Consider the following 25,732-nt stretch of genomic DNA (forward strand, 5'->3'; position numbering starts at 1 on the left):
CAGATCAGAGCCCAGAGCATGACACCTTGCTGCCTGTATCCAGTGTGGGTCTTCCTACATTAATTATCCTAATTAAGATAAACCCCAACAGCCATCCCCATAAGCCAGCCTGACCTAAACAATACCTCATTAAGGTTTTCTTTCAGGATGACTATAGATTATGTCAAGTTGACAGTTAAAACTAAGCATCACATAGCTCTTGAAAAATCTCCATTATTAAAAGAATGTGCTTTATAAACAACATTGTTATGGCTTGAATGCAAAGTGCTCTGTCTCAAAATGTGTGTTAGAACACTTGGCTGACCAGACAAGTGATGGAACCATCGGGAGGCGGGGCCCAGCTGACAGAATTGGGCCACCAGGGCCAGGCCTTGGAGGTTATTCCAGTTGGAACTCTGCTTTCTGTGACTGTGCTGTGGGACTCTGGCTTATACTCCTGCTGTTGTCAGCTCCACCACACCTGCCTGACCATGTGGACTGTGTCCACTGAGCTGAGCCAAGAGAAGCACTTCTACCCTTAAGGTCATTCCAACAGTGCTGAAAAAGGTGACTGACACAAGCAGAGAGTTCAGACTTTTTTCAATACCAATGTAAGAATACACGTTTTCAGAAGGAAAATGGCCATACTCTGCAAAATAATTGAAATGCTTGGTTTTATCCTATCCATTTAAATTAAATCTTACAATTAAATTTGTTGTGTTCATTTCTTCTTTAAAAAATAAAATTTTTTTTGAGATAGCATTTTGCTATGTTGTACAGGCTGGTCTCAAACTCCTGAACTCAATCCTCCTGCCTCAGACTCCCAAAGGCTGAGGCCATAAGCATGGAACACCATGCTTAGATTGGCTTTCTTCTTAATTTTCCTAAGTTTTATGGGCTTTCTCTCCATTCATTAGTTATTTGTGATAATTTACACATTCTTCTGAATATTTATAATTTACCATTGATGTTTTTTATTTCTTATCCTTTTGACTAAAGGCATATTTATCTGCTTGACTAAGCCCTGTTTTGAGCTACTCAAAACCTGAAGGCTTCTGTTCAGTTCATAGGTGAGTAATGAACTATTAGTGGGGGAAGTAGGCAGCCCGATAGTGGAGTTCCTGTAGAGTTAAGATCAGGGAAACACAGGCAAGACAGAAGGAGGCCCTCACTTGGTACCAATGTCAGACTCACAAGGTAAGCCAGAATGGTCACAGAATGTCATCAGGAGACTTCTGCTATCTGATGTAACTGCAGGGAAGGGTGGTCAAGTGATTTGATAGGACCACCCCCTCCAGGTCTTCCAGGGTCTGCTTAGGAGAGGGCATCAGCTCTACTGTGTCCAGGCAGTCAGAGAAAGTGGAGGTTCGTTAAGCTGTCTCTGGGTGGGAACCAGAGCAGGCCTTAGCTATGGGTAACTAACTAGACCTGCTAATGAATCTTCATCATGCCCTTTCAGTTAATTCCTTGGGCTCCCTCAATTAAACATGACAGCTTAAGACTGTATCAGTATCCATGGAAATATTAATAAATAGCTAAATCAGAAAATCTAATCCTTGTCTAATCATGAGGCAGCACCTTGCTTGCCTCAGGTCTCTGTGGCCAGCTCCCCCAGGCTTCTGTGCATTTGGACTTCATTTCTCAGGATGCTCACTTTCTCCTAATGGACAGAATCTAAGTGGGGCTGGTCTGGAAGCAGAGCCACAGTGACCACCTCTGTGGCTAATTTCTTTCCTATTCTACTCTTTTTTTCAACTGACCTTGGAAAATTAGCCTTGCTTGCTTTCTTCCAACTTGTTTAGATGTTTATAGTTTTGCTCAACATTTTGCTGAGATTTGGGAAGAATTTCAGGAATAATCTTAATTCATGTTATAATTTTGGTTTGGTCTCTCCACCAAGTCCATAAGGTCACATATGTATAGTTTTGTCTATATACATATTATAAGAAGGATTTTAAGAACAAGAAAGTATACTCTGCTTGGTTTGTTCATTTTTCACTGTAGAGTCCTGTATGCAGGTTTAGATATTGAAAACGTTTATTTAACACTTATAGAAGAAGCAGAGAACACACAAATATAAAAATAGGAGGAAGAGTCTTTAAGACATAAGAAGAGCAGCTGGAGAGATGGCTCAGCAGTAAGAACACTACCTGCCCTTCCAGAGGACCCGGATTCATTTCCCAGCACCCACATGGCATCTTACAACTGTCTGTAACTCCAGTTCCCGGGGATCTGACACCTTCACACCAAATGCACATAAAACATAGTTAAATACATTCTTTAAATTTTTTTAAAGAAATCAGAAGAATGATTATTTTAGGAAGAACTATTAAAATATCAATGAATAAGAAAAATAAGTTTTGAACTATAAAGAATCAGTGGAGGAGAATTCTAGAAATAAATGAGGTTACTGAAAATGAGGAAAGAAGCAACAACAATAACAAATTCGTGGAGGATGTGAACACTTTCCCAGAGGGGCAGCAACACAGAAGTCCCCCCTTACACCCCTTATACCGTGAAGAGACGCATCTGGTCTTGTTTGTAGAGAAAGTGCATCAGAACTGATGGAGACTTCCAATGTTCCAGACTGAGTAAAGGTTACCACATTCAACTTCCTGTTAAAAACTGAAAAACTAGGTAAAATAGAGGAGAGAAAATAAAAGTTTACAGCAATTGGACAATAAGCAATCTGGGTATAGACTCCCAAAAGAAAATAAAGACAAAGCAGAAAACAGTAATTGGGGGGTTGGAAAGGGGATAGGAAGGGAGGGAGTGTGTATGGGAGGAAGGGAAGGAAGACATCAAGCTTTAAATACACTAAGACACTGATGCCGTGGGCCTGGAGACAGTTTCCAGACTTCCTGTGCGGAAGCGGGAGCCAAAAAGACAGGCTGTCCTACTGAGAGAGGATTTTGAGAGTGGCCGACAGAGCTGGGATTTGTGAGGCCAAGCCTGAGGGAGGAGAATAGCTGTGGTGAAGGCTGTGGGGATTTGTAGGGCACTCTGAGTCTTTCCCAGGTTATTAGTCTACCTAGGCATGAGAGGAAACGACCTGAGACTCCGCTCAGAAGCCACTGGAAATCAGTCTGCAGACAAATCCCCGGACTTCACACATGACCAGAAATGGCTTGTGTTCATACCAGCCTGAGTTGAACTGAACAGAATCCTCAGAAGTAGGGCAAAGTTGGCCCTAAAGACGGACTGGATTTATGCTAACAAAGTTCAAAAGCAGGTCTCAGAATGGTCCACCTGGCTTCAAATTACTCAAATTGGCACCTAATAATACAATCAAATTATTCAGAGGAATATAAGAAAGTCATCAACAAACGTAAAACCATAATGTCCTCCTAAAAATGAAAAACAATGAATAAATGCATACGGACAGAAACGATGGTACTAGATACGAGGATGCTAACCTAACTGTGACAAATAGGCTTTGTATGTTTGAGAACACTTTGAAACTTGGACACTCTTACAAGAGAAATGGAAACCATTAAAAAAAAGTATCTGTGATGGCTAATCTTTGCCAGCCTGACTGGGTTTAGAGCTACCTAGGAAACAGATGTGTGGGCAGGTCTGTGAAGGTATTTCCAGAGAGTGTTAACTGAGACGACCCACCCTGAATGGGTAGCCCCACCCTATGGGCTGGAGTGCCCGACTGAATAAAAAGGAGGAAGCCAGATGAATGCTAGCATTCTGTCTCTGCTTTCTGACTTCCAAGACAGTGTGACCAGCTGCCTCGGGGTGCTACTGTGACTTGGTACCCTGCCATGATGAAATCTATCTCTTCTTAAATCATGAACCCAAATCAACCCTTTCCTCCTGTAGCTGCATTTGTCAAGGACTTTGTCCCAGCAAAGAGAAGATTAACTACTATAGTTCTCAAATAAATAGAAATGCAATGACTTAAATGCACTAAGCTAGGGTGATAGTTCATTTTGATGGCCAACTTGATTAGATCAGAAATCAACTAGGATACATGCCTCTATATGTGAAGGCATTTCCAGGAGAGATTAAGGGAGCTGAGGCAAGACCCTCCCACAGAATAGGTCAAATTTTCCAGCAGCAACCCAAATATAAAGAGGTCTAAGAGAGAAGCATTGCTTACCTGCAAGCATGCCGTCTTCTTGATGAATAGGGCTATCCATTTCTGTTGCTGCTTCCAGTAGAAACTGGTGTTTTCTGCCTACAAAGTGCACTGAAGACCAGGGAATCTCCAGGAGTTCTTTGAGTCACCTGCACCAGCCTCATGGGTTCTCAAGCTCTCCATTACGCAGATAGTCATGGATGGGCTACTACATGGGTATTGTGTATAAGCGAATCTAATAAAACCCCCTTAGTAATAAATATATTATTTATTATCAGTTCCGTTTCTCCAGAGAACCCCAACTAATCCAGTAAGGTGACCAGTCAATTGGCCATTGAAGACCAAGTGATCAGTAAATTTGAAGGCAGCAGTAAGAAATAGCTAAAGGAAATAACTCAGAGAAATACGCTGAAGGAAATAGCTGATCGCCAATGGTTTATTACCCACCATTACACTGTCTCACATACATTTAATTAACAGAAAGAGGAGCAAGAATGAAAGTAGTTGAGGAAATACTGATTACAAAATTCCAAATTAGATGAAAACCAGAAACCCATAATTTCAAGAAATTCAATTAATATAGGATATAAAATATGAAGAAATTGGGATGAAACAAATTACTGAAAACTACCAATAATAAAACCTTAAAACCAGAAAGATGCTATACACATATGAACAGAGGAACCGTTAAGAGTGACAGAAGAATTCAGATCAGATACTAGGCAAGTCAGAACGCCACAGAGAGATACTTCTAGTGTACTAAAAGAAACTTTTCACCTAGGATTTTTTTTTAAGCAGTCAAATGAGATATGGAAAAAAGAGATAGATATACTGTTTAAATATGAAATGTCCCCCATAAAAATTAATGTCTTTGATCACGTGATCCCCAGCTGATGGTTCTCTTTGGAAAGGGTGGAGTCCCTTCAAGAAGTGGAACTTGCTGGAAAAAGTGGATCCTTGGGGATAGGCTTTGGGGCTTTTTAGCCTGGCCCCATTTCCTGTTCCTTTGACCATGTCCTCCCCACCACGGTGGTCCCTATCCCTCCAGAACTGTGAGTCTAAACAAGCTCTTTCTTACTTTGTTTTTATCTAGTTCCTTTATCACAGAAAAGGAACAGAAATTAGTACAGCAATTGGTACTGAGAAATGTGGTTGATATATTGTGCATCCCAATAAACTTATCTGGGGTCAGAGAACAGAACAGCCACTAGATAGACATAGACCCAGGCATGGTGGCACACACCTTTAATCTCAGGACTTGAGATCTCATGTCTGGCTTGAAAAAGACACAAGGCTTTAATCCCAGGAAGTGATGGCAGGAAGCAAAAAGGTATATAAGGCACAAGGACCAGGAACTAGAAGTCTTTTTAAGCATTTAGGCTTTCGAGCAGCTGAGATCCATTCGGGTAAAGACTCAGAGGATTCCAGTTTGAGGAAAACAAGATCAGCTGAGAAGATGGCAAGGTGAGGTAGCTGTGGCTTGTTCTGTTTCTCTGATCTTTTGGTGTTCACCCCAATGCCTGGCTCCAGGTTTGTTTTTATTAATAAAACCTTTTAAGATTCGTGCTACATTGAAGTGTCCACCATTGCAGTGGTCAACCAGACGGTGTGACTTCCAGGCCATGGAAGATTTTGGAACTTTGGGCTAGAAAAGCCACTGGAGGCTGTAAGCAGAGATTAATGGGCCATCCTGTTGGGAACTTGGGAGAAAGTAATGCTGAGAGAAATGGCAACAGTGGAGGTCTGGTACCTGAGATTTCAAAGGGGACGACCATATTGGGAACTGGACCAGGGGCCACAGGTTAAAAAAAAAATCCAGCTGCATTCTGTCAAGGTTCTAAGAATTTGAGTCACGATTACAAAGTAGTTGACTAATTTCTTTGTTGGGGTAAATTTCAATAGCGTAACATCAAGTCTGTAGAATCATTAGTACTGATTATCACATAGTATACTTTTGTGGGTCTACAATGAAGGAAAAAACAACAGGTGGGGATAGAAAGAAAAACTCTAGATGTACAATTTAGAGAGGAATGGGCATTAAAGTTACAGCATGTGCTGAAAAAGACGCTATAATCGGTAATGAGATTAATGCTATTTAAGAGAAGTCTGCAATGGAATGATAGGTCCTTAGAGTTAGGTCCCACCCACCAAAGTCTCCAGCTGTGAAAGGAAAGAGCCTATGGGGTTTCCTGCTCTTGGGAAGTTTTCAAGGTAAAGAGGATGCTGCAATTGTGGTCTGAGGAAAATGGCTTCCATCTTGAGCTAGCAGCAAAACTTGGTAGAGTCATCTACTTCCTACAAGTTTGGAGGTGTGCAAGATCCAAGACTGAAGAGGTTCGTGGATTCTTCTGTGGTTTGGGAGAGCTGTGGGAGAGGCCACATGGGGGAGTTGGAATGCCTGTGAGGAGATCCTGAAAGACCCTTTCATGAAGTTGTGAAGGTGTGGTATTAAACAGTGGTTGTGATTTAAGACGTAAGGTGTGTGTGGGGTTGTCTGTTTTGTTGTTGGGGGGGTATTTGTTCTTTATCATATTGAGGAAGTCTGCTGCAAGTTTTTTCATCAGGCATAATGCATACTTAGTTTGCTTACACTTCCATATCAACAGTTCATCAAAGGAAGTCAGGGGAAGAATTCAAGCAGGGCTGGAACCTGGAGGCAGGAGCTGATACAGAGGCCGTGGAGGAATACTCCTTACTGGCTTACTCCTCATGGGTTTCTCAACCTGCTTTCATATAGAACTCAGGACCACCTGTGCCCAGGGTGACACTGCCCCATGTAATCTGGGCCTTCTGCATCAATCACTTACTAAGGAAATGCTCTACAGGTTTGTCCACAGCTAGACATTAAGCAGGCATTTTCTCAGTTGTGGCTTGGACCTCTCAGCTCGTGTTGAGTTGACATAAAAACTAGCCAGCATGCTATTAGTATTTTTTGTTATAAAATCTACCCTGTTTGCAACCTAGTGTAGATTCTTATTTTTATTTTGCTTTTGTTTTCTGACACAGGATCTGGCTTTGTTGCCTAGGCTAGCCTCAAAATCACAATCTTCCTGTTTTCGGTCTCCCAAAGTGTTGGGTTACAGGCAGGTGCTAGTGGACATTGGTAGCTTTTTTATTTAGTGACTGTTTACTTAGTATCATGTAAATTTTTCCTGGGGATAGCTGAATAAACATCTATTTACCCCAGATAGAGTGCCAATGACAGAACAGAGTAATCATCCCATCCAGGTATATCTTATTGACCCAAGGAGTATTTGGGGCTTACTTCTAGGAGCATGGGTGAGGAGTTAGTTTCAGGAACATGAGTGACCCCCAAACAACCACATCACACACACAATCTCACCACAGCATGGATGACAACTTCCTTATAACTGAATTGATAGAATCCCTCTCCATAGTTAACCTCATATACGGAATACTCTAGCACTGCCTGAGACCATGGGTGGCTGGGACAAAGTATATGCAGTTGGCAAAGAAGAAAAGACGGGGGTAGTTGAATTCAAAGGTGGGGGGCTAATGGCCCTCTATGCCTCCTCCCTCTATGAAGGAACATCAACAGGCTTGACTTGATGGCCTCCCCTTCAAATCAAGAACAAAGGAAGTGGGCTGGAGAGATGTCTCATGTTAAGAGCATTTGCTTCAAAGGACTGGGGTTCTGCCTCCTAGGGTGCCAGTATTCCCATGTACATACCCACAGATGGGGACACACCTATACATAATTAAAGGCAGTGTTTGTGGCTTGGAAGAGTTAGTATTGTGTTCAGTTTTTAAATGAAGTTAGTTTATCTGTAATTTTATTATGTTATCAACTAAAATTATAGTGCATTTATAAAACTGACAAGTTAATTCTAAAATATCTATGGAAATAAGATTCTAGAATAACTGCCAGGTGGTGGTGGCACACACCTTTAGTCCCAGCACTCACACTTGGGAGACAGAAGCAGGCAGGTCTCTGTGAGTTTGAGGCCAGCCTGGACTACAAAGCAAGTCCAAGACAGCCAGGATTGTTACACAGAGAAACCCTGTCTCAAAACAACATCAACAACAAAAAGATTCTAAACTACTAAACTAACCAACATGACTTTGAACAATAAAACTGTAGCACTCACACACCCTGATTTAGTCCTTTTTATAAAGCTATAGTCATTAGGTAGTGCAATATTGATATATTGGTATACAGTGGGGCATAGAGACCAATGAACAGGGTAGAGCATTCAGAACCAGATGGCCATATGATTGTGAGATGATTGGCAATGGTGTCTGAATGGCCTTTTCAGTGAGTGAACAGAAAGGGGAAAGAGAAGTTTAACCCTTGCCTCACATTATACACAAAAATTAAAATAGATCATAGATAGAAATATCAAAGTGGAAGGATTTAACCATTAAAGATATAAGAAAGTTGAATGCCTTTGTTAGATGAGAAACCCAGTACACACTCTATAAGCTCATAAATTGTAATATTGAATTTTATTAAAATTAAATTAAATCTGAAGCTCATCATGTCAGTGTACACATGCAATCTCAATATTCAGGAGGCTGAGGCCGGAGGATTGGGAGTTTGAGGTCAGTCTGGACTGAATAGCAAGACTCTTGCCTAAAAATGCAAACCTAACTTCCAGTTCCCTTTCCCAGTGTCCTGGTGGTCACAAAGTAGAAAGTGTAGCTGTCCACAGCACTGTAGTCTGCTATAACATGTGGGCTGGAGCCGAAGAGGCCCAACTCGCTTTGTAAAATGGGGTGGTCCGAGAATTAAAAGAAGTGTTTGTGAGGCCCGGACAGCTGCAGCAACTGCTAAAAAGTACTTGGAGGAAGTCTTTCTTGTCGTTTGAGGATGCTGTTTTTTAACCTAAATGAGTTATTGAATGAATAAAAGGAACAAATAACGAAATACTTGAATCATTTGCTCTTCAAAAGACTGCTGAGAAAATGAAAGCCAAAAAATGAAAATGAAAGGAAATGTGTGTGAAGTCTCTCTCTCTCTCTCTCTCTCTCTCTCTCTCTCTCTCTCTCTCTCCCGTGTGTGTGTGTGTGTGTGTGTGTGTGTGTGTGTGTGTGTGTTCTACCTCTTCCTCTGTCTCTCTTTGTCTCTGTCTCTCTGTGTGAGGGTGTGAAGCTGGAGATTGAATTCAAGCCTATTATGGTGTGTTCTGCCCCTGAACTACCTTTAGTCCTGATTCTGCACTTTAACTGGAATATGAAAGTACATTTACACTCTATATGAACAAATATCCAGACATAGGCTGAGCACTCCTAATCTGAAATGCTCTAAACATAAAACTTTTGAGCAACAAGGTGGTGTCACAAATGGAAAATTCCTCACATGATCTAACGTAACTGGTGACAATCAAAACACAGGTGCTTTAAAAAATGTCGCCTAAAATAGCTTTCTGGCTATGCACATAAGATGTTTGTGAAACACAAATGAATTCCATGGGTCAGGTCCCCAAAATGTCTTATTATGTGAAAACAAATATTGCAAAGTCTGAAACAGGAGACAGTGCATGTCCCAGGAATTTCAGGAAAGACTTACCCAATCTTTAAGAATGTGAGAAGACACTCTGTCCAAGAGGATGTATAAGCGGCACAGGCAATGATACTCAACACTGACTGTGACAAGGAGAAAAACAAGCTAAAACTTCAGTTAGCAGTATGTAACCTCTAAAGCGACTGTGGTTGAAAACTGATGATATTTTGTGCTGGTGATGATGTGGTGTGAATGGGGATGTGTGAGGAATGCTCACACACTGTTAGAGGGGTTTAAGAAATGGCACAGCCACTTCGAGAAGTAACGGCAGCTTCTTACAGTGCTAAAAATAAACATCACACCACTCACTAATCTTATGTGCAGTTCTTTTATATGTTTATACAAGGGAATGAAAACATATCTTTATGCAAACATTTATATTTAATTATTTGTAGTGGTTTCATTCATAATAGCCCTAAATAGGACATTATCATATATGCCCACCAACTGGTAAGTGGGTAAAGAAAAGTTTGCTATAGCCTGATGAGTTAGACAGGTTCTCTGGAAGAATAAAGCAAATCTACATATAAAGGGGACTTACTGGAGTAGCTTACAGGCTGCGGTCGGGCTAGTCCGACAATGGCTATTTCTCAACAACATCATACCTAGCGATAGATTATTGCTCTCTAAGTACAAAGAATTAAATATCAGGACACACACTGGCATGGAAGATGCTCACAAGCTTTCCCTAAGGAAGAAGCTATTCAGAAGAGTATATACTGCATGAGTGTGTCCTTACAGAACCCTTTACAGCAGGTTCTGTAAGTGGGAGAGCTATAGAGACTCAACAGCAGTGGGCGGTTTTCAGGACCTGAAGATGGAAATGGATTGGATATGAGGGGAGAGGAGGGATCTTCATGGGTCATGGCGATATTCTATGCTGTGCTTGTGGTAGTGGTTTCATAAGTATACCATCAGTCAAAAAGCAAATGATTTACAATAGGTTTGTTATATTAATTAAACCTCAATAAAGGTGATTTAAAACCTGCTGCCATTAATACATTTTTTCACCCATGAAACTGACAGAACCCTTCAAAATTTGCCAATGCATTGCGTGAGTAAACCTTAAAGAAACAGGTGCTCATGGATTCTGTGGGTGTAAGATAGGTCACATTCACACAGATGACTGTTTGCTTTTATCAGCCAAAGTTGCAAATGCATATAGTCATACTCCCAGCTATTTGCTTTCTTATACTCCATTCAAAAGAAAAGATGGGAGACTATTTATACCTTGTACTTTTCTAGTATAAAGTATAGAAACTAAGTAGTGACTTAAAAATAAAGATAGAGTGAAGACATAATGAAGTCTACATGATAAAAGCACAGATGTTGTAGGAAAAATATCTAGAGAAGAAATGTTTCTAAGGGAAAAGAAAGACCACGGTTCTAAATAGGGATTTGGAAGGAGCTAATTATGATGCAAATTGATTAGACATTTAATTAATGTTCTTAAATCTTTCAGACATGCATGAAAGATGAACAAATGATGTCTATAAAGGAAGTTATGAACATCTTGAAAACATACTCATTAAAATGTATTAAAAACATTCAACTCAGGCTCACTAGCTACAGATGACATTATTAAGCTAATTATCATCATTGTTCAAGAAATACTTACTGTAGCTACATCACTGAGACTATAGAATCTACCAGCAAGACCAGTCTTTGTAAAGTTAAGAATCTTTATTCATTTAATTTCTTTTTGAGATGGGGTCTCGAGACGCTGTTTAAGTACGTCAGAAACTCTTGATTTCAAGCAATCCTCCTGCCTCAGCCTTCGGAGTAAACCGAGTCTACAGGTGCACTTCAGTATACCTGTAAGAAAGGTAAGATTTCTTGAACACAAGATCCAAACTCATTAAAATTTTAACAAATAAATATAAGGTGGATTATGGCATAAAATACCTACAGGCCCAGGCTTTGAGGAGGAGGTGGTCAGTGAGGTTAGACAAGGTCGTTGAGGGATGAACTGGGTAGGGATATTTTCCAAGAGGCGGAGTATCTTTGAGTGGTAGGAGGAGCAAGGAGAGGGAGTGAGAGGCGCAGAGAAAGGGACTTCCGATGAGTGGTAGGGAAGATAGAGCTCGGTGAAAGAGGACACATAAAGAAGGACTCGAACACTACCTTGAATACCTAAACTTATAAGGCACCGGATTTCAGGGGAACCTTGGAGCAGGGATGAGTCCAGCTCAGTGAAATTTCAAAACAGCCCATCTGCTTCAACCAGTAGGAAGGGTTGCAGGAGTGGGTGATTGTAGGCAGAGACCAATTGGGAAATGGTTGTAATAAATTAGCTGTGAAGTGAAAGCAGGGCTTCTGGACGCAGATGTGGTTGTGAAATAAAAAAGAAAGCAAGACTACAAAATAGAACGCTACACAAAAACTCATCAACTTGGTGGATGATTGATTGGACGTCTGAGAGGGAGGGAGGGAGCAGGAGGGAGAGATAAGGAAGGAGGAGAAGAAGGAAGGGAGGCAGGGGGGAGGGAGGGAGGAAGGAGAAGACTTAGAGGTGGCTTTGGGGTCAAGATTGTCATACAGTCAGAATGATGGCAACCTTGGCAGAAATGATGAAGCCAAGAAGACACAGTGGTTTAGAGGAAGGAATTCTTTTTTATGAATTTAAAATTATGTTTTGGAACAGAGCATTGAGTATCAAGTAAATATGTTGAGAAGGTACTTGGAACGGAAGTCAAATGTGGACCACTTACTTAAAGGAGTAGGGCAGAGTCAGCTTCCTCCTCCTCCTCTGCTATTCTTTCCTTAAATGTCTAACTATGGCTGGGTTTCATCACCTGCTTTTCATAACACTTAAGGAGGTCAATACTACCTACTTTTGGGCTAAGCATCTCTTCTGCGGGCCCAGAAGCCATCCCTCCACTTTCTGCCTTATGGGAACAGTTGACTCCTAAGCATCACATTTATGTGGATTTTTCTCAGTCCTCTCTTCTTTTGGCCTTCCTGCTGTTACCTATCACCAAGGCCATCTGCCAGCATTCCATCTGTCAAATATTTATTTCCCTTCTTACCCTTCCAGTCTCTTTGATGACTTTTAAAAATTGTCGGAGTCTGATCTCTCTCTCTCTCTCTCTCTCTCTCTCTCTCTCTCTCTCTCTCTCTCTCTCTCCATCTCTGTTTCTATCTGTATCACTCAGAGGCTCTATGTGTAGCTGTATTATTCCTGTAGTAAGTTGGAGGGAAGGTTGACATTTTTTTTTAAATCAGTTGACATATTTAGAAGAATTCCAGCCTTTGTAGAAAAAAATGAGAAATAATGTTCTGGCATTCCAGGAAAAAAAAATCACCACCCAGAACCCCATAGGATAAACCCAACTGCAAGATATGTATCATCTATACCCAACACAGAACTTTTCTACTGAATGCGGCAGTCCCCATTGCTTGATGGCCCATTAATGATTACTTCCCTCTTCCTTGGATGTGTTCCTGTCTCATGGTCCTTGCAGCTCCTGGGCTTTCCAGTGTCAGACCATCTGAAAGAAATAAAAACATTGCAATACCCAGTGACTCCAGACAAGAAAATACACTGATTTGGAGTGTGCTGTATTATTTCAGTGAAGAGGCTCAGTGGATGTTTTCGAGAGTTGTCTTCTGAGGGATCTCCCAGTGCAGACTCCCATCTGATCCCCTCTGGGCAACTGATTGTGCCTTGAGTGCTCTTGCTTCTACATTCCCTGTGTGCTTCCCCTTGCTAGAGTGTTCCTTTCATCCCCTTCTCTTTAATTGCCATGCAAAACCCTCTGTTGAGCTTTTAATTAGGGAGATATCCCTGTCTGAAGACTGGAAACCCCAGGCTCTTTCGGCATATATTAGAAAAGCTAAAATATGAAATTAAAGAAAACAGAGTTTTAGCCAACAGAAACAAGTGACTCATTTCCTTGTGAAAACACACTAGGTTTATGTTACTCTGGCAACAATATTCCCGAAGAGCATCCCTCCTCTCCCTGTTTGGAGCCTTTATGTGTTTCTGTTACAGTCTGTGTTCCATGGTGACCTAATGTTGAACCAAGTCTCTTGGTGATTCATGAGGCACAAGAGCACTGGGCTTTCTTTGAGGTAGCTCATCCTCTGTTCCTTTGACCAAAGGAAGGAAAGTTTACTTTGTACAGGGGAGGAATTGGAAAGGGATACAGTGAACTCTTGGCCAGGGCTGCTCTGGGGTAGGAGTGTAGTCCTGCTGTTATTCTGAAACATCACCACTGGTTCTAATGTGTTTGAATTCCAAGTGCCTGTTTTTCTAAAGACAGCTGATTAAATCATAATGTGCAACCTGTTTGTGCACTGCATGGGGAAGTGAAGATTTAGAGATTCACTGCATAAGACTCCAGATGTTGCTTGGGACTCACTTCATGGGCGGGAATTTCATGGTGCTTGGGGTCAAATTTTCGACCTAAACTACTCCAGATCTCTACAGCAAAAATGTGCTGTGCAAAAGCCGTTGCATTAACTCTCCTCTGAGAGGGTTTCAGGGCTCTGAGGCTCCTGAGAGGAAGTGAAGAGCGCCTTCAATTTATCAAGTGCTTGCTGCTTGGGATTTTAAGTTTCCAGATGTTTTGTGAGCAGGGTGAGGCTTTGGCTGGATCCTCTGAAAAGTATGTAACTGTTAGGATGAACTGACTAAGAGTGACTGGTATATGAAGTTTTTAGTTTCTTCCTGATTGTTTCCAACTGTCTGCAAAGAGAATTCTGGCTTTGCTCAATTATCTCCCCCCCCCCCCACCAACTTCTTTCTAATTCTCCTGGATTTGTAGAGAGAGAACATAGCAAACAACCTAGAGGTAGACTGGACAGGGTGAGCATGAGATGAATTGCTGACAATGTATACTGAAAATCTTATCCCTATATAATGCCAATTTATGTAAGAAAAAGCTAGGGAAAGTAAGAACAACAGAGAAAGGATACAAACTAAGGTAGAGGAGGTCGATTTTTTTTTTATTTTGTTTTGTCTTTTTCTTGGAAACTTGAGGATAAAAGTCCAGTGGCATTTATTATATATGATGGAAACAGATGGAAGGGAGACAAAGAGAGCCCCCCCCCCCCAGACATAGTTTCTCTGTGTAGCCCTGGCTGTCTTGGAACTTGCTCTGTAGAGGCTGGCCTTGAACTCACAGAGATTCGCCTGCCTCTGCTTCCCAAGTGCTGGGATTAAAGGCATGCACCACCACTGCCCAGCATCAAAGATGATTTTAAGGAGAACTTCCAGGACTCATGTGTCCCCATTATTAGAATAGAGACATAAGCAAAGGACTTATGAGACTAAACCTGTCTGCAAGGATTATATACTCTTAACCATGATGCTATCCTAACAATGAACTGGTGAGGTCACGACATTGTAAGGGAACCCTAAGTATTGTTACTAAAAATAACAGATGCCTGCAGGCCCAGCTTGAAGCAAAAGGATCAGGAGCTCAAGGCAATTCATGAGTACAGGAAGTTCAAGCCAAGTGTAGGCTACATGAGACCATGTCTAAATAGATAAACAAGGATGACATGAGATCCTGTCTCCATCCATCCATCAATCAATCAATCAAAACAAAAATAGCATGACAGAACTGTGAAGTTATTCCTGTTGAACTCATAGTCTCCACTTTGGGGAATGTTCAGCAGAATTTTTTTTCTCATTTTTCTACATTTTCTTACACAGCCAAATACTAAGATGGAGAGCAAAAGATAATTTAGGTCATCACTGTTGTGCGCACCAGCTCTGTTGAGCAGGGCCTTTCTCTCTAGTGCAAACAAATGAAAAGCATTGGGGAAAACATTCACTGCTAATCAGTCCATTCTGGCTTTTCACGATTTGTTTTTTTTTTTTTTTTAATAAATAAATGTATTTGCATTTTTAAACTGCAAGTTATAGTTTTCCCCCCAAACACCAACTCTGTGGGGGGTATTTTAAAAAGCGGTTCATCTGTTATGCATTGGATCTGTGAGACTAAAATTATAAACCCCCGTAGGAATACTACTACAGACTTCTTGTTTGAAGTGCACAGTAACCTGGAGCAATTGCAAAGGGTTTGCATTTATTCAACGATGAGACTGAGAAAGCTCAACTCTGCACAGGATGGTGAAGTACATCGTACATGCTTGTGGACTGTCATTCTTTGACCAAGAATGGCTTATATCTAGGAACAGGTGTGTGGCAGTCAGTTTGCATATATTTCAAACTTGGTAGATGAAATATTGTTGAAAATAATGGCTACAAGAAACAAACCTGGATAGACATTCGCTGGAAACATGATCAAGTAGGCATTTCCTATCATGTAGTACCAATGATGGAACATAGAATTGTTATTAGAAAAGAAGGAATGAAAAGTATCGTATTCTCCAGCTTTTTTCTGTATAAATATTGTCTCATTAGAAATTGTGCTTTTACAAATTTAGGAGAAAATTCTTAGGATTTTATTCTATAGAAAATAGTAGTAAGAGAATAAGTTCTGGGGCAAACTCCAGATTTTCATAGAGATCAAAAAATGTAGCAGGGTCCTTTGCTGTTGTTCCCTTTGTGGGTGGGGGCCAAGTAGGCACAGAGTCAAACCACACAGACTCTGGGAGAATGTAGAAACAACAAGCTCAGTTTATTCAGGAAGAAGCAAGCCTTATATATCCTCCACCCCACCCTGGGGGTAGGTCTGACGAATATGCATCAGCTGACATGACATGGCTGGCTCTCATAGGTCCAGGTCATCTCCAGATCATGTTTCAGCTGCTGTTGCTAAGACCCTTAGGCAGACCCAGGCTGGCTCTTAGAAAGTATTTTTTACTTGGCTGGGCCTCAAGCCTGTTAGGGATGAGTCATCCCACTTATCCACTCTTTTTATTGTTTTGTAGGACATGCTCAGTGGGAACTAGGGTGCATTGCCCTAACCTTGTTGACCCCACCTAAGGAGAGCTCAGCATAAAGGACTGTGCCTGATTTAGGTTGGCTTGCCAAACAAGCTCATACCTGTCATTGACTACCAGGCCTGGAAGAGCATCAGTCCTGGAGAGCTGTCTGGGGTGGTGGGCTTTAGGCAGTAGCCTTCTGTATCTCAGTGAGCCTCGCATGCATTATCTCTCTAGGAGGACTCTGATCTAGGTGTCTGAGAGCCAATAAAACCTGTAGGGTCACCTTTGTGGCCACCTTCTGTTGGTGAACCTGTTGCAGAAGATATTTGAATAAGAGAAGGATTAGTCAAAATTTCAATCTCAAGGACATGGATGGGACCCCAGTCATTTTTACCACACCAATCGAAGTCCTTCTGGTGATGCAGTAGCGACCTTGTAGTGGGTGAGGCAATTGCTTAATATCTAGGTTTGCATGCCAGCAATGACATGACCATCATTCATGCCACAGTAGCAGGGGAAATCATACATTACCCCTCTGAAGCTTCTTTGTCCAAAGTCTCTTGGTCTGCTGCCAGACACACATCTCTGGAAGGTATCCATATTGGTGTGGTGGTGTTCTGGGGATAAATGCAAGCATACCCTCTCTCCCGGGTTAATAGGGGAACAGAATGTTGTCACTGAAGGATGATGGGATCCCTTTAATGCACCAAGGGCAATGGTGTCTCCAAAGGTAGGAAAATAAGCGTGTTGTCCAATTTGGGCTTGTGTGACATATGGTTCTTGGCCCGTGAGCACCTCTAGAGAAACAGTGATGCATAATCAACCTTGTTAGGGATGAGTCATCCTACAAAAAAGACTTTATTAACCAAAAATATTCCAGTTATAGATTAAATACTTATAAAATGTATTAATTTAGTCACAGTAAGCAAATACTTAGGTGCTGTTAGGTGTGCCCATACTATTGTGGCACTAGTTTCCAGCATTCCTTTTGTCTTGTAAAACTGAAATTTCATGTCTATTGAGCATCTACTCACCTCATCCCTCCCCCACTCTAGCCCCTGGTAAGAGCTGCTCTAGCTTCTGTCATATTGACTGTTCTAGGCACTCGATATATGTGAAATTGTGTGGGACTTGTCTTTTTGTGACTTACTTTCTTCATTTAGCATAACATCTGTAGAGTTCACCCTTGCTTAGTGTGTGCCAAAATGAATTCCTTATACTGTATTCTGCTGCTTTTATATGTCACATCTTGCTTCATCCATTTACGGATGCCAAAGTGGCTTCCTTCTTTTTGCTGTAGTAAGTAATGCTGCTATGGGGTTACAAATATCTGTTCCATACCCTACTCTCAAATCCTTTGAGTGTACATCCAGAAGTGGAACTACTAGATCATAACACAATTCTATTCTTGAACTGTCAAGTATATGCCATATTATTTTCCACACTGGCTGTGAGAAAATCTGCCATCTCCCCAGCAAGATGTAAAAGTTCCAATTTTTCTCCATCCTTTTCTATGCTTTTTAGTTCCTGTTTCTTTGATACTAACCATCCTAATTGAGGTGATCTTTGGTTAATTTCAGCTAAGTCCAAACACTGACATTTTAAATCAGAGCAAAATATAATGATACAAATGTATGAAATTGCTATAATGAAAGCCTTTGTATGCTAACTTAAAAAATAAATTAAAATATTAGAAAGTTAGAGTCTTGGCTTTTGCAGATGTAGAAAAATCTGTAACTCTGTTTTTGTTTTTGTTTTTGTCTTTGCTATCTTTGCTCAGGTTATCTATTCTAATTTTTAAGATTTCACAGGTGCAGCTTCCCTGTCCTACACAGAAAGCACAATCTAAGCCAGGTAGTGGTGGTGCATGCCTTTAATCTCAGCACTGAGGAGGCAGAGCCATGGATCTCTGTGAGTTTAAGGGCAGCTTGGTCTTCAGAGCAAGATCCAGGACAGGCACCAAAACTACACAGAGAAACAGTGTCTCAGAGAGAGAGAGAGAGAGAGAGAGAGAGAGAGAGAGAGAACGAGAAGGCACAATCTACACAATCTAGCAGCAGATGTCCTGGTACTCTGGCTCCTACAGCCTCTCTCCTTGCTCTTCTGTGATTTTTCCCTGAGCCTTGGGTGTAGGTTTGCATTATAGACACATCAGTTGGCAATAGACATCTCATAGTCAGTTTTCTCTTCATTTTGTCCATTTCTGTAATAGTCTCTGTCTGATGCACAAATAAACTACTTTGATGAACTAAATTTATCTGTGGCTACAAGGATGAGTATTTAGAATACAGTTAGGGATTATATTGGTTTAGGAAAATGGCAGTAGCTGTTTCTTCTCTAGGGTCTATGAGCTCTCTAGTCATGAGTGGTTAGCTAGGTTTAAAGTACCAGGCATGTATTCTCTCCCATGGAATGAGCCTTAAGTACAATGGAATAGCTTTTGGTTACCCTCAAGACAAAATTGCCAATATCGCACCACTGGAGATACCTTGTCGGCTGGTCATTGTTATAGTTCACAAGCTTTACAAGCTGACTTTTTTTCTTAGGTGGCATCTTGCATAGTGCTCTCTGATACTATGGGAGCTAGTTGTCAGAGAGGAGGTTTCTAGGTAAGTTCCAGCTAGATTCTTCCAAATCCTGTGTCTGAAGTGTGTAGAGTCTTCATCAATAGGGTCTTACCTTTAAGTTCTGGGAGGCAACCAAGAGTAGTGGCAATAGTTACATTGCTTTAAATAAGACCTGCATAATGAAAACACAAGTTGACATGTCAACACTGCATCCCAAGACAGCACCACCAGCTAGAGAACATGGGTTCAAATTCATGAGCTTCTGGGGGGTGTTGTACATTTAACCAAAATACTAATCTTTTCCAAATTTTGGCTATAGCCCTACACTAAAAGTGACTGTTCCTTAGCTATTCCTTCAGACTAGGAGTATAAACACCAACAATGTAAAAACCCATCTTCTGAAGGTGACTTGGGAAGAAGCCTATGTAAATCTCTGAGGCCTACATGGCATTTGGGATAGCATTATGCAGGGAACACCATGGTCTCAAATGCACCAAAGGAAATCTGGAAGGGAAGATGTGGGTTGTGAGGGCCTTGTGTCCTTTACTCCTGGGGGATGGAACATAGTTGGAAGAGGACCTGAGTCCTGGATAACCCAGAAACCAGAGCAGGCAGCCTCCTGCCTGCAAGACAGGGTAGCATTTAAAGGGCATGGGGCATGAGCAGAGCCGCTTTCCATCTATGATCCCCTCCAGACACTCTTTTGCAGCCAAGAGCATCTTGCTTCTTCCTGTTGAGGAAGTTTTTAAAACTATCTTCCCTCTTTCTTCCTCTCACCATTATTGTCTTTCCATTTTTCCTTTCACTTCTTTCTCATTTTTGGATCACTTATCTAGGGCTCTCTAGCTCCTCTTATGTGTCCAATGTCTATCCCTCTCTAACCACAGCTAACGTTGTTGAGACTGTGACATAGCATTCTTTATCATAGCCGTATCTACAAGGAATGACTGAAGTGGTCTTGCTAGAGTGATGGATGGCATTGCCTTTCATTACCTGCATTCCTGTGTCGCTTTTCTGTGGATCAAAGCTGGAGTCTGAGCTTGCATGCCAGACTTTACACTATGAACCACACTTTGCAATACGGGAGTCATTGTATTTCAAGACAACAGAAGATGGTCTGCCCTGTTGACCACCAGCTGCACAGGAATGACATTTATTAGAACTGTTATTACCTGGACGAGGTTTGTAGAAAGATTGAGTCAAAATCTCTGTATCTTGTGAAGGACTTTCCCCTCATTTGTGTTTTGTTTCATTTTAATTCAAGGACCCTGTCAGATGCTTTGGATCAATTGATGTCCCAAACTGTCCTACTTAGCTTCTCCATTGCCATGATGAAACACTGACCGGAAGCATCATGGGGAGGGGAAAGGATTTATTTCATCTTACAGGATACAATGCATCATGGTGGGAAGACAAGGCAGGGACTAAGGGAAGGAACTCGAAGGGGAACACTGCTTACTGGCTTGCTTTCAGACTCGTGGTCAGCTTTCTCATGTAGCTTAGGTCCGCCTGCCTAGGTCTGGGCCCCCCTATATCACCAAGCAGTTGGGAAAATGTCCTGCAGATATGCCTACAGGCATTTCTTGGGAACTGAGATCAGGCACTACAGAAACCAATGTGACAACATTAATTAACTCCTGGTTGAAGCCCTTTCCCTATTCTGATTCACTGTTTCCTTCCAAACTTTCTCTTTGTCTTAAAAAAATTGTTCTGTCTTCTGTCAAGTAGCATATTTCCAGTTCCTCAATTAAAAGTCACTTTGTATCTACAGGACTTATACACTTTCCATGTCTAGGTGTGCCATGCTGAGAGGTAACTAAATTATATGCCAATCAACTCTCTCTCTCTCTCTTTCTCTCTCATCTCTAGTAAAGATCTAAGCTCTAAATACTAATGCCCATTCTTAACAAAAATGAACAACTGAGATTCAAGAAAGTCACATCATGATAACACTCCCGAATATTAATTGCACAGAGAACAAAAGACACCTTAGCTTTAACTCTTTTGCATTTAAACAAAGTTGAAGCCTCCATACTCCTTATATGCATATGTCAAGATGTTCCCACTATACCATAAATGTACAATATTAATGATACTACAAAGTAAAACTAAATGGATTTAAAAATAGATCCCTCAGTTCCTAGTTCCCAAAGGTATAATTTGAGCTTCGAGAAATGAAGCACAGGAGATATAGACCAGTACAAAATGTTTCAATTTTTTGACATGATCTATCTAATGAATTTTTTACATTATTAGGAGTTTTCAAAGATATAGATTTTATTACAAAATATATATTGTTGCTTTCAGTTCCGAAGTCCACAAAGAAAAAAATCTCAATAATTTCTTCAGCTCATGATATCACTTATTGTTATGCACATAAATAGATTAAATGAAAAATGATTTATTTTTCCACAACAAAATTGTTCTAAGCAGTATTTTTCAATATTTCTAGCAATATATGTTATATAAGCAATGTATACATTTGGCATAAAATGTCAAACTCTATATGAGATTTCAAAGTAAAAAAATTAAGATTTCCTCTGGAAAATACAATATATATTCTTATGGCACAAAACTTGTGCCTATCTAAAGAAAGTATTACTGAAACAAATGAATAGGAGAAAGAGGGAGAGAAGAGAGCTTCAATTTCCTCTCTCCCTGTCTTTCCTATTAAAGCGTGTCTTGTATTTCTTAAAAAGATAATCTACATATATAATTATATATCTCTTGCCAAAATTTGTTTTCTCTTTCAGGATATTCTTGCTGGAAACTGACTCCAATGTTATGTTTTAAAAATTGTTTTATGATTACAGATTGTTGTCAAACTGAATTTCATTTCATTGCATTTTGACTCAGCCTTACTGTTCCTTGGGTTTCATAAATTTTCTGATCACACCCATGTCTAAAATTTGATCTGTTTTGCACTTTTATCTCATTGGTATTTTAGGCAGATATAATTATGAATTCATTTTTTAATAGTTAGACACCATTTTGATTCTCATTCTTTGGTATATGACTGTTCTTTCTGGAAATTTGCAGGCTCTTACCCTTATCACTTGTGTTCTGTATAGTATCTGGGTCATTTCTGTAGTAAGTTGTGTCTGTCGCTTGGTGAGGCAGGATATCATGGTGGGGTGGGAGTGTGTGACTAGCAAAACCTCATGATTGTGGAGTGAACTGGACAAAGACTACAATCCCAGGATCCCATTTAAAGCATTCCTCCAATGACCTAAAGTCCTCTCCCTATGAATTTCCATCATTCCCAAGAAGTGTCAAATTGGGGACCAAGCCTTCATGGCATGAGCCTTTCGGGGACACTGAAGATCTAAATAATAGCTCTTGGAAATCATGTCACCATGAAGTACCTGAGTGGGCCGTTCATTGGGTTGTGCTGAGTTGACAGCAGAGATGGACTGGAAGAACCACACAGATTCCCTTCTAGTCTTTGTTGTCATGGTGTTCTGTCACACATGTTCATCTACACATTGATCATCATTTAATTGAGCTCTCTTTCAGTCTGGCACCCGGCATTTCCAGAGAAGAGGAGACAGCAGCATCATGCCTACTCATGCCTACTCTCAGAACCTATGTTCTGTTAATCAAGGGAAGTTCTAAGATGTGATCTAAGTTTGGTTTTGTTGAAAAGTATAACAAATTTTCACTGCAAAAATTGTGGGATAGGAGCTACAGTCAGCTGTGTTTGGAGGCCATCCACAAAAAGCATGTAGTCCAGAGATATTATTTTCAGTTCTAGAAAATCTTCTTTCTTTATTATTTTCTCTATTCCACAATCCAGGAATTCCTGTTAAATGTGTGTTAACACCACTGACTGGACTGTCTGTGTCTTTTCTTTCAAGTTGATTTATCTCTAGTTTTCTTTCACCATCCCCTAAACCCACTATGTTTTTGACATTGAAATTCCTGTGAGTTCACTGGTGCTCTTTGGTTGCATGTGTCTTGGCAGTGTGTATTCATTTTCTTGAAGGCTGAGAATTACTTTCTGTTGCCTCAGTCACCGCTGCTTCCTATTATGGGTTGTTTCATGTCTGCACCATATGATGAACAGTGGATACCAAACGAACATATTTAGCTCATGCAAATGACTTGAATTTCTTCTGTGGCTCCCCAGGCTTGTTGAACCAGTGAGTTCCTTCCAGTCATGGAGGACTTGAGTGTGAATATGATCACTGAGAAGCTCCCTTGAAGAAGATCACAGAACAAGCAGGTAAGCTGACCAACTGCTCCTGGTTCTTTATGCTAATGAGGCAGGTTAGCCTACACACACACACACACACACACACACACACACACACACACACACACACACACACGGTTACATACTGGTATGCACAAAAATGTGAGCATACATGCAGAGAAATTATTTTTTCTACACTAACCACACATTTCACACTTTTAACACCACCCTTCACACTTTGTGCAGATGTCAGTGTTTCCAGCTGTTTCAGGTACTCCCAGGACAAAGTATAAGAATTCCAAATGTTGTTAGATAGTTTCAATAGCCTTCAAAAAAGATCACATCAAATTATACTGCCACGAAAAAGAAGTAAGTGCCTGTTCTCTGTCACATCTTACCTATACAGTATGCTAGCCTGCTTTCAGGTCATTGAACATTTTGTGAGTTAAAAAAAGGAATTGTTAATCTCATTACTCTCTTGAGCAGATAATGTGTTTTAAAGTAAATTGTTGATGAAGAAACACTGCTTCCAGTGTTTTCTGAGGCCTCATATATCTAGGCTTCTCTATGTTGCATGGATACACATATGACAAACCAGAGAGTTCTGGGTTGACTCTGCCATTGCATATTTGTTATTGAACTCATGACAATAGTCTGGTTTTCAGTTTTGCACATAGATTGACAGGGTTTTGCATCTCCAAAAACTGTGGGCATTGTTTTTTGTTGTTTTCTGTTTGTTTGTTTGCTATTTAGACATGGTTTTATATGTGTGTGTGAATTATGTTGTGTGTCTCTGTGTGTATTCTGGTGGGTGTATGTGCGTTCTGGTGCAGGAATGTGCAGGTATGTGTGTGCATTCTGGTGTGTGTGTGTGTGTGTGTGTGTGTGTGTGTGTGTGTATGTGTGTGTGTGTGCATCTAAATCGCCTTGGGAATCATTTCCTACAGTTTTAATACTGCCTCCAGTTCCTTCCTCAGGCAAATAGACAGACTTTACCAAATCCCTTGTCTGTGAAAGTCTCAGCACATTGCTTATATAAACATATCTATGCTAGGAATTAAAAGTGGTGTGGGTGACATGTGTTTAACATTATACATTGCCTCAATTATGAGCTTACTTTTAGAAACATTGAATAATTAAACATTAGATAGCCACAGAATTCTTGCAAACAGTCATTCTCTACTTCTAACTACCAGTATCAACATTTATAAGTAAATGGTTTCATGAATCACTTGCCTAGGTAATTGTGGGTGAATTGGCTGGAGCAATTGTGTGGAAACCACACCCAGTGGAACCTTCATGTATTGTCAGTAAGAACAACATAGAAGGTGGTTTGAAATGTCTTGGTTACTCATCAGAAGCATCTGGTGATACACAGATGAACCCACACATTCTAAGCTTTCCAGGTGCAGAGCCCATTTAATACATGGTGGTTACTAAAATGCTTCAAATGCCTGGGAGTACTACATTGGATCATCCTATTAGCCACCAAAATATGCATCACATATTGCATTTGATGCTGCAGCTGTATCTCCAGCAATTCTTTTAGAATCATTTGCATATTACTCACAAAGTTCCATGGTGTTGTTAATTCATTCAACAAATATTCATGGGGTCCAAGTTCAAATCCAATATTCTTCTAAACACAGGTAGTGAATAACCTGAGATCCTCAGGAAGGTTATAATTGTGAGACGTTAGACTTTCTGCTGCTTTGACAAAATATCTGCTGTAAACAGTCTAAGGGGAGAAAGATGTATTTTAGCTCCTGGTTTCAAAGCTTGAATCAGTTCCAGCACAGAAGTCCTGGTGAGGATGCACACATCGTGGTTAACAGGAAGCAGAGAGAGAAGAGACTAGCTTTCAGTCAAACCTTCAGTGTCTTACTTCCTCCTGTGTGGCCCTACCTTCCTTAGCCTCCACCACCTCCCCTAACAGTGCTATGAGCTCAAAAGACCAACTCTTTAACACACATCAACCTTTGAGACACAGTTCGCATTTTAACTACAGCGGTTGACAAAGGACAGATAATCAGCATGTAAACAAGGAAACAGGAAAGGAGCAATCAGTTAGAAAAACTATATAGGAAAGTTGGGGATGCTGAGGCGCCTTGGAATTTTTCTCACTCAGTATTAGAGGAGACTCTATTTTTTACTTCTTTCTGCCTCAATTTTTCCATTCTATTCTACAAGGAAATCTGTGCCAAGACAAGAGTCATAAATAACTTATCTCCACCTAGAATTCCAGGACATAGAAGCAAGACCTGGATCTTTTCCTTTTCTTAGATTCTCCCAAAATACCTAGCTTCCTTCCCTCCCTCCCTCCCTTCCTCTCTCCCTCTCTCCCTTCCTTCCTCCCTCCCTCTCCTCCCCTCCCTCCTTTCCTTCCTCCCTGCTTCCTTACTCTCCTTATTTTAATAAAATATACATAACCACTTTAAGCGTTTAAAGTACAATTCGATAGTGTTCACTTAATTGGACAATCAGTGCCATCATCCACCCAAATGTTCTCATCTTCCCTGCATAAAACTCTACCTACT

At 40.7% G+C, this 25,732-nt stretch overlaps 1 long non-coding RNA gene across 1 annotated transcript in view; it reads left to right on the plus strand.

The window, feature by feature from the left end:
- Window positions 1-23,219, plus strand: part of LOC118582404 — a 58,743-nt gene extending 35,524 nt beyond the window's left edge. Inside the window, exon 6 of the long non-coding RNA XR_004944768.1 lies at window positions 23,130-23,219. This is a non-coding gene — a long non-coding RNA (uncharacterized LOC118582404). The remainder of the gene's footprint in view (window positions 1-23,129) is intronic.
- Window positions 23,220-25,732: the final 2,513 nt, after the last annotated feature.

The sequence above is a fragment of the Onychomys torridus genome, chromosome 4, assembly GCF_903995425.1.
Source record: "Onychomys torridus chromosome 4, mOncTor1.1, whole genome shotgun sequence".
In the NCBI taxonomy this organism is placed as follows: domain Eukaryota; kingdom Metazoa; phylum Chordata; class Mammalia; order Rodentia; family Cricetidae; genus Onychomys; species Onychomys torridus.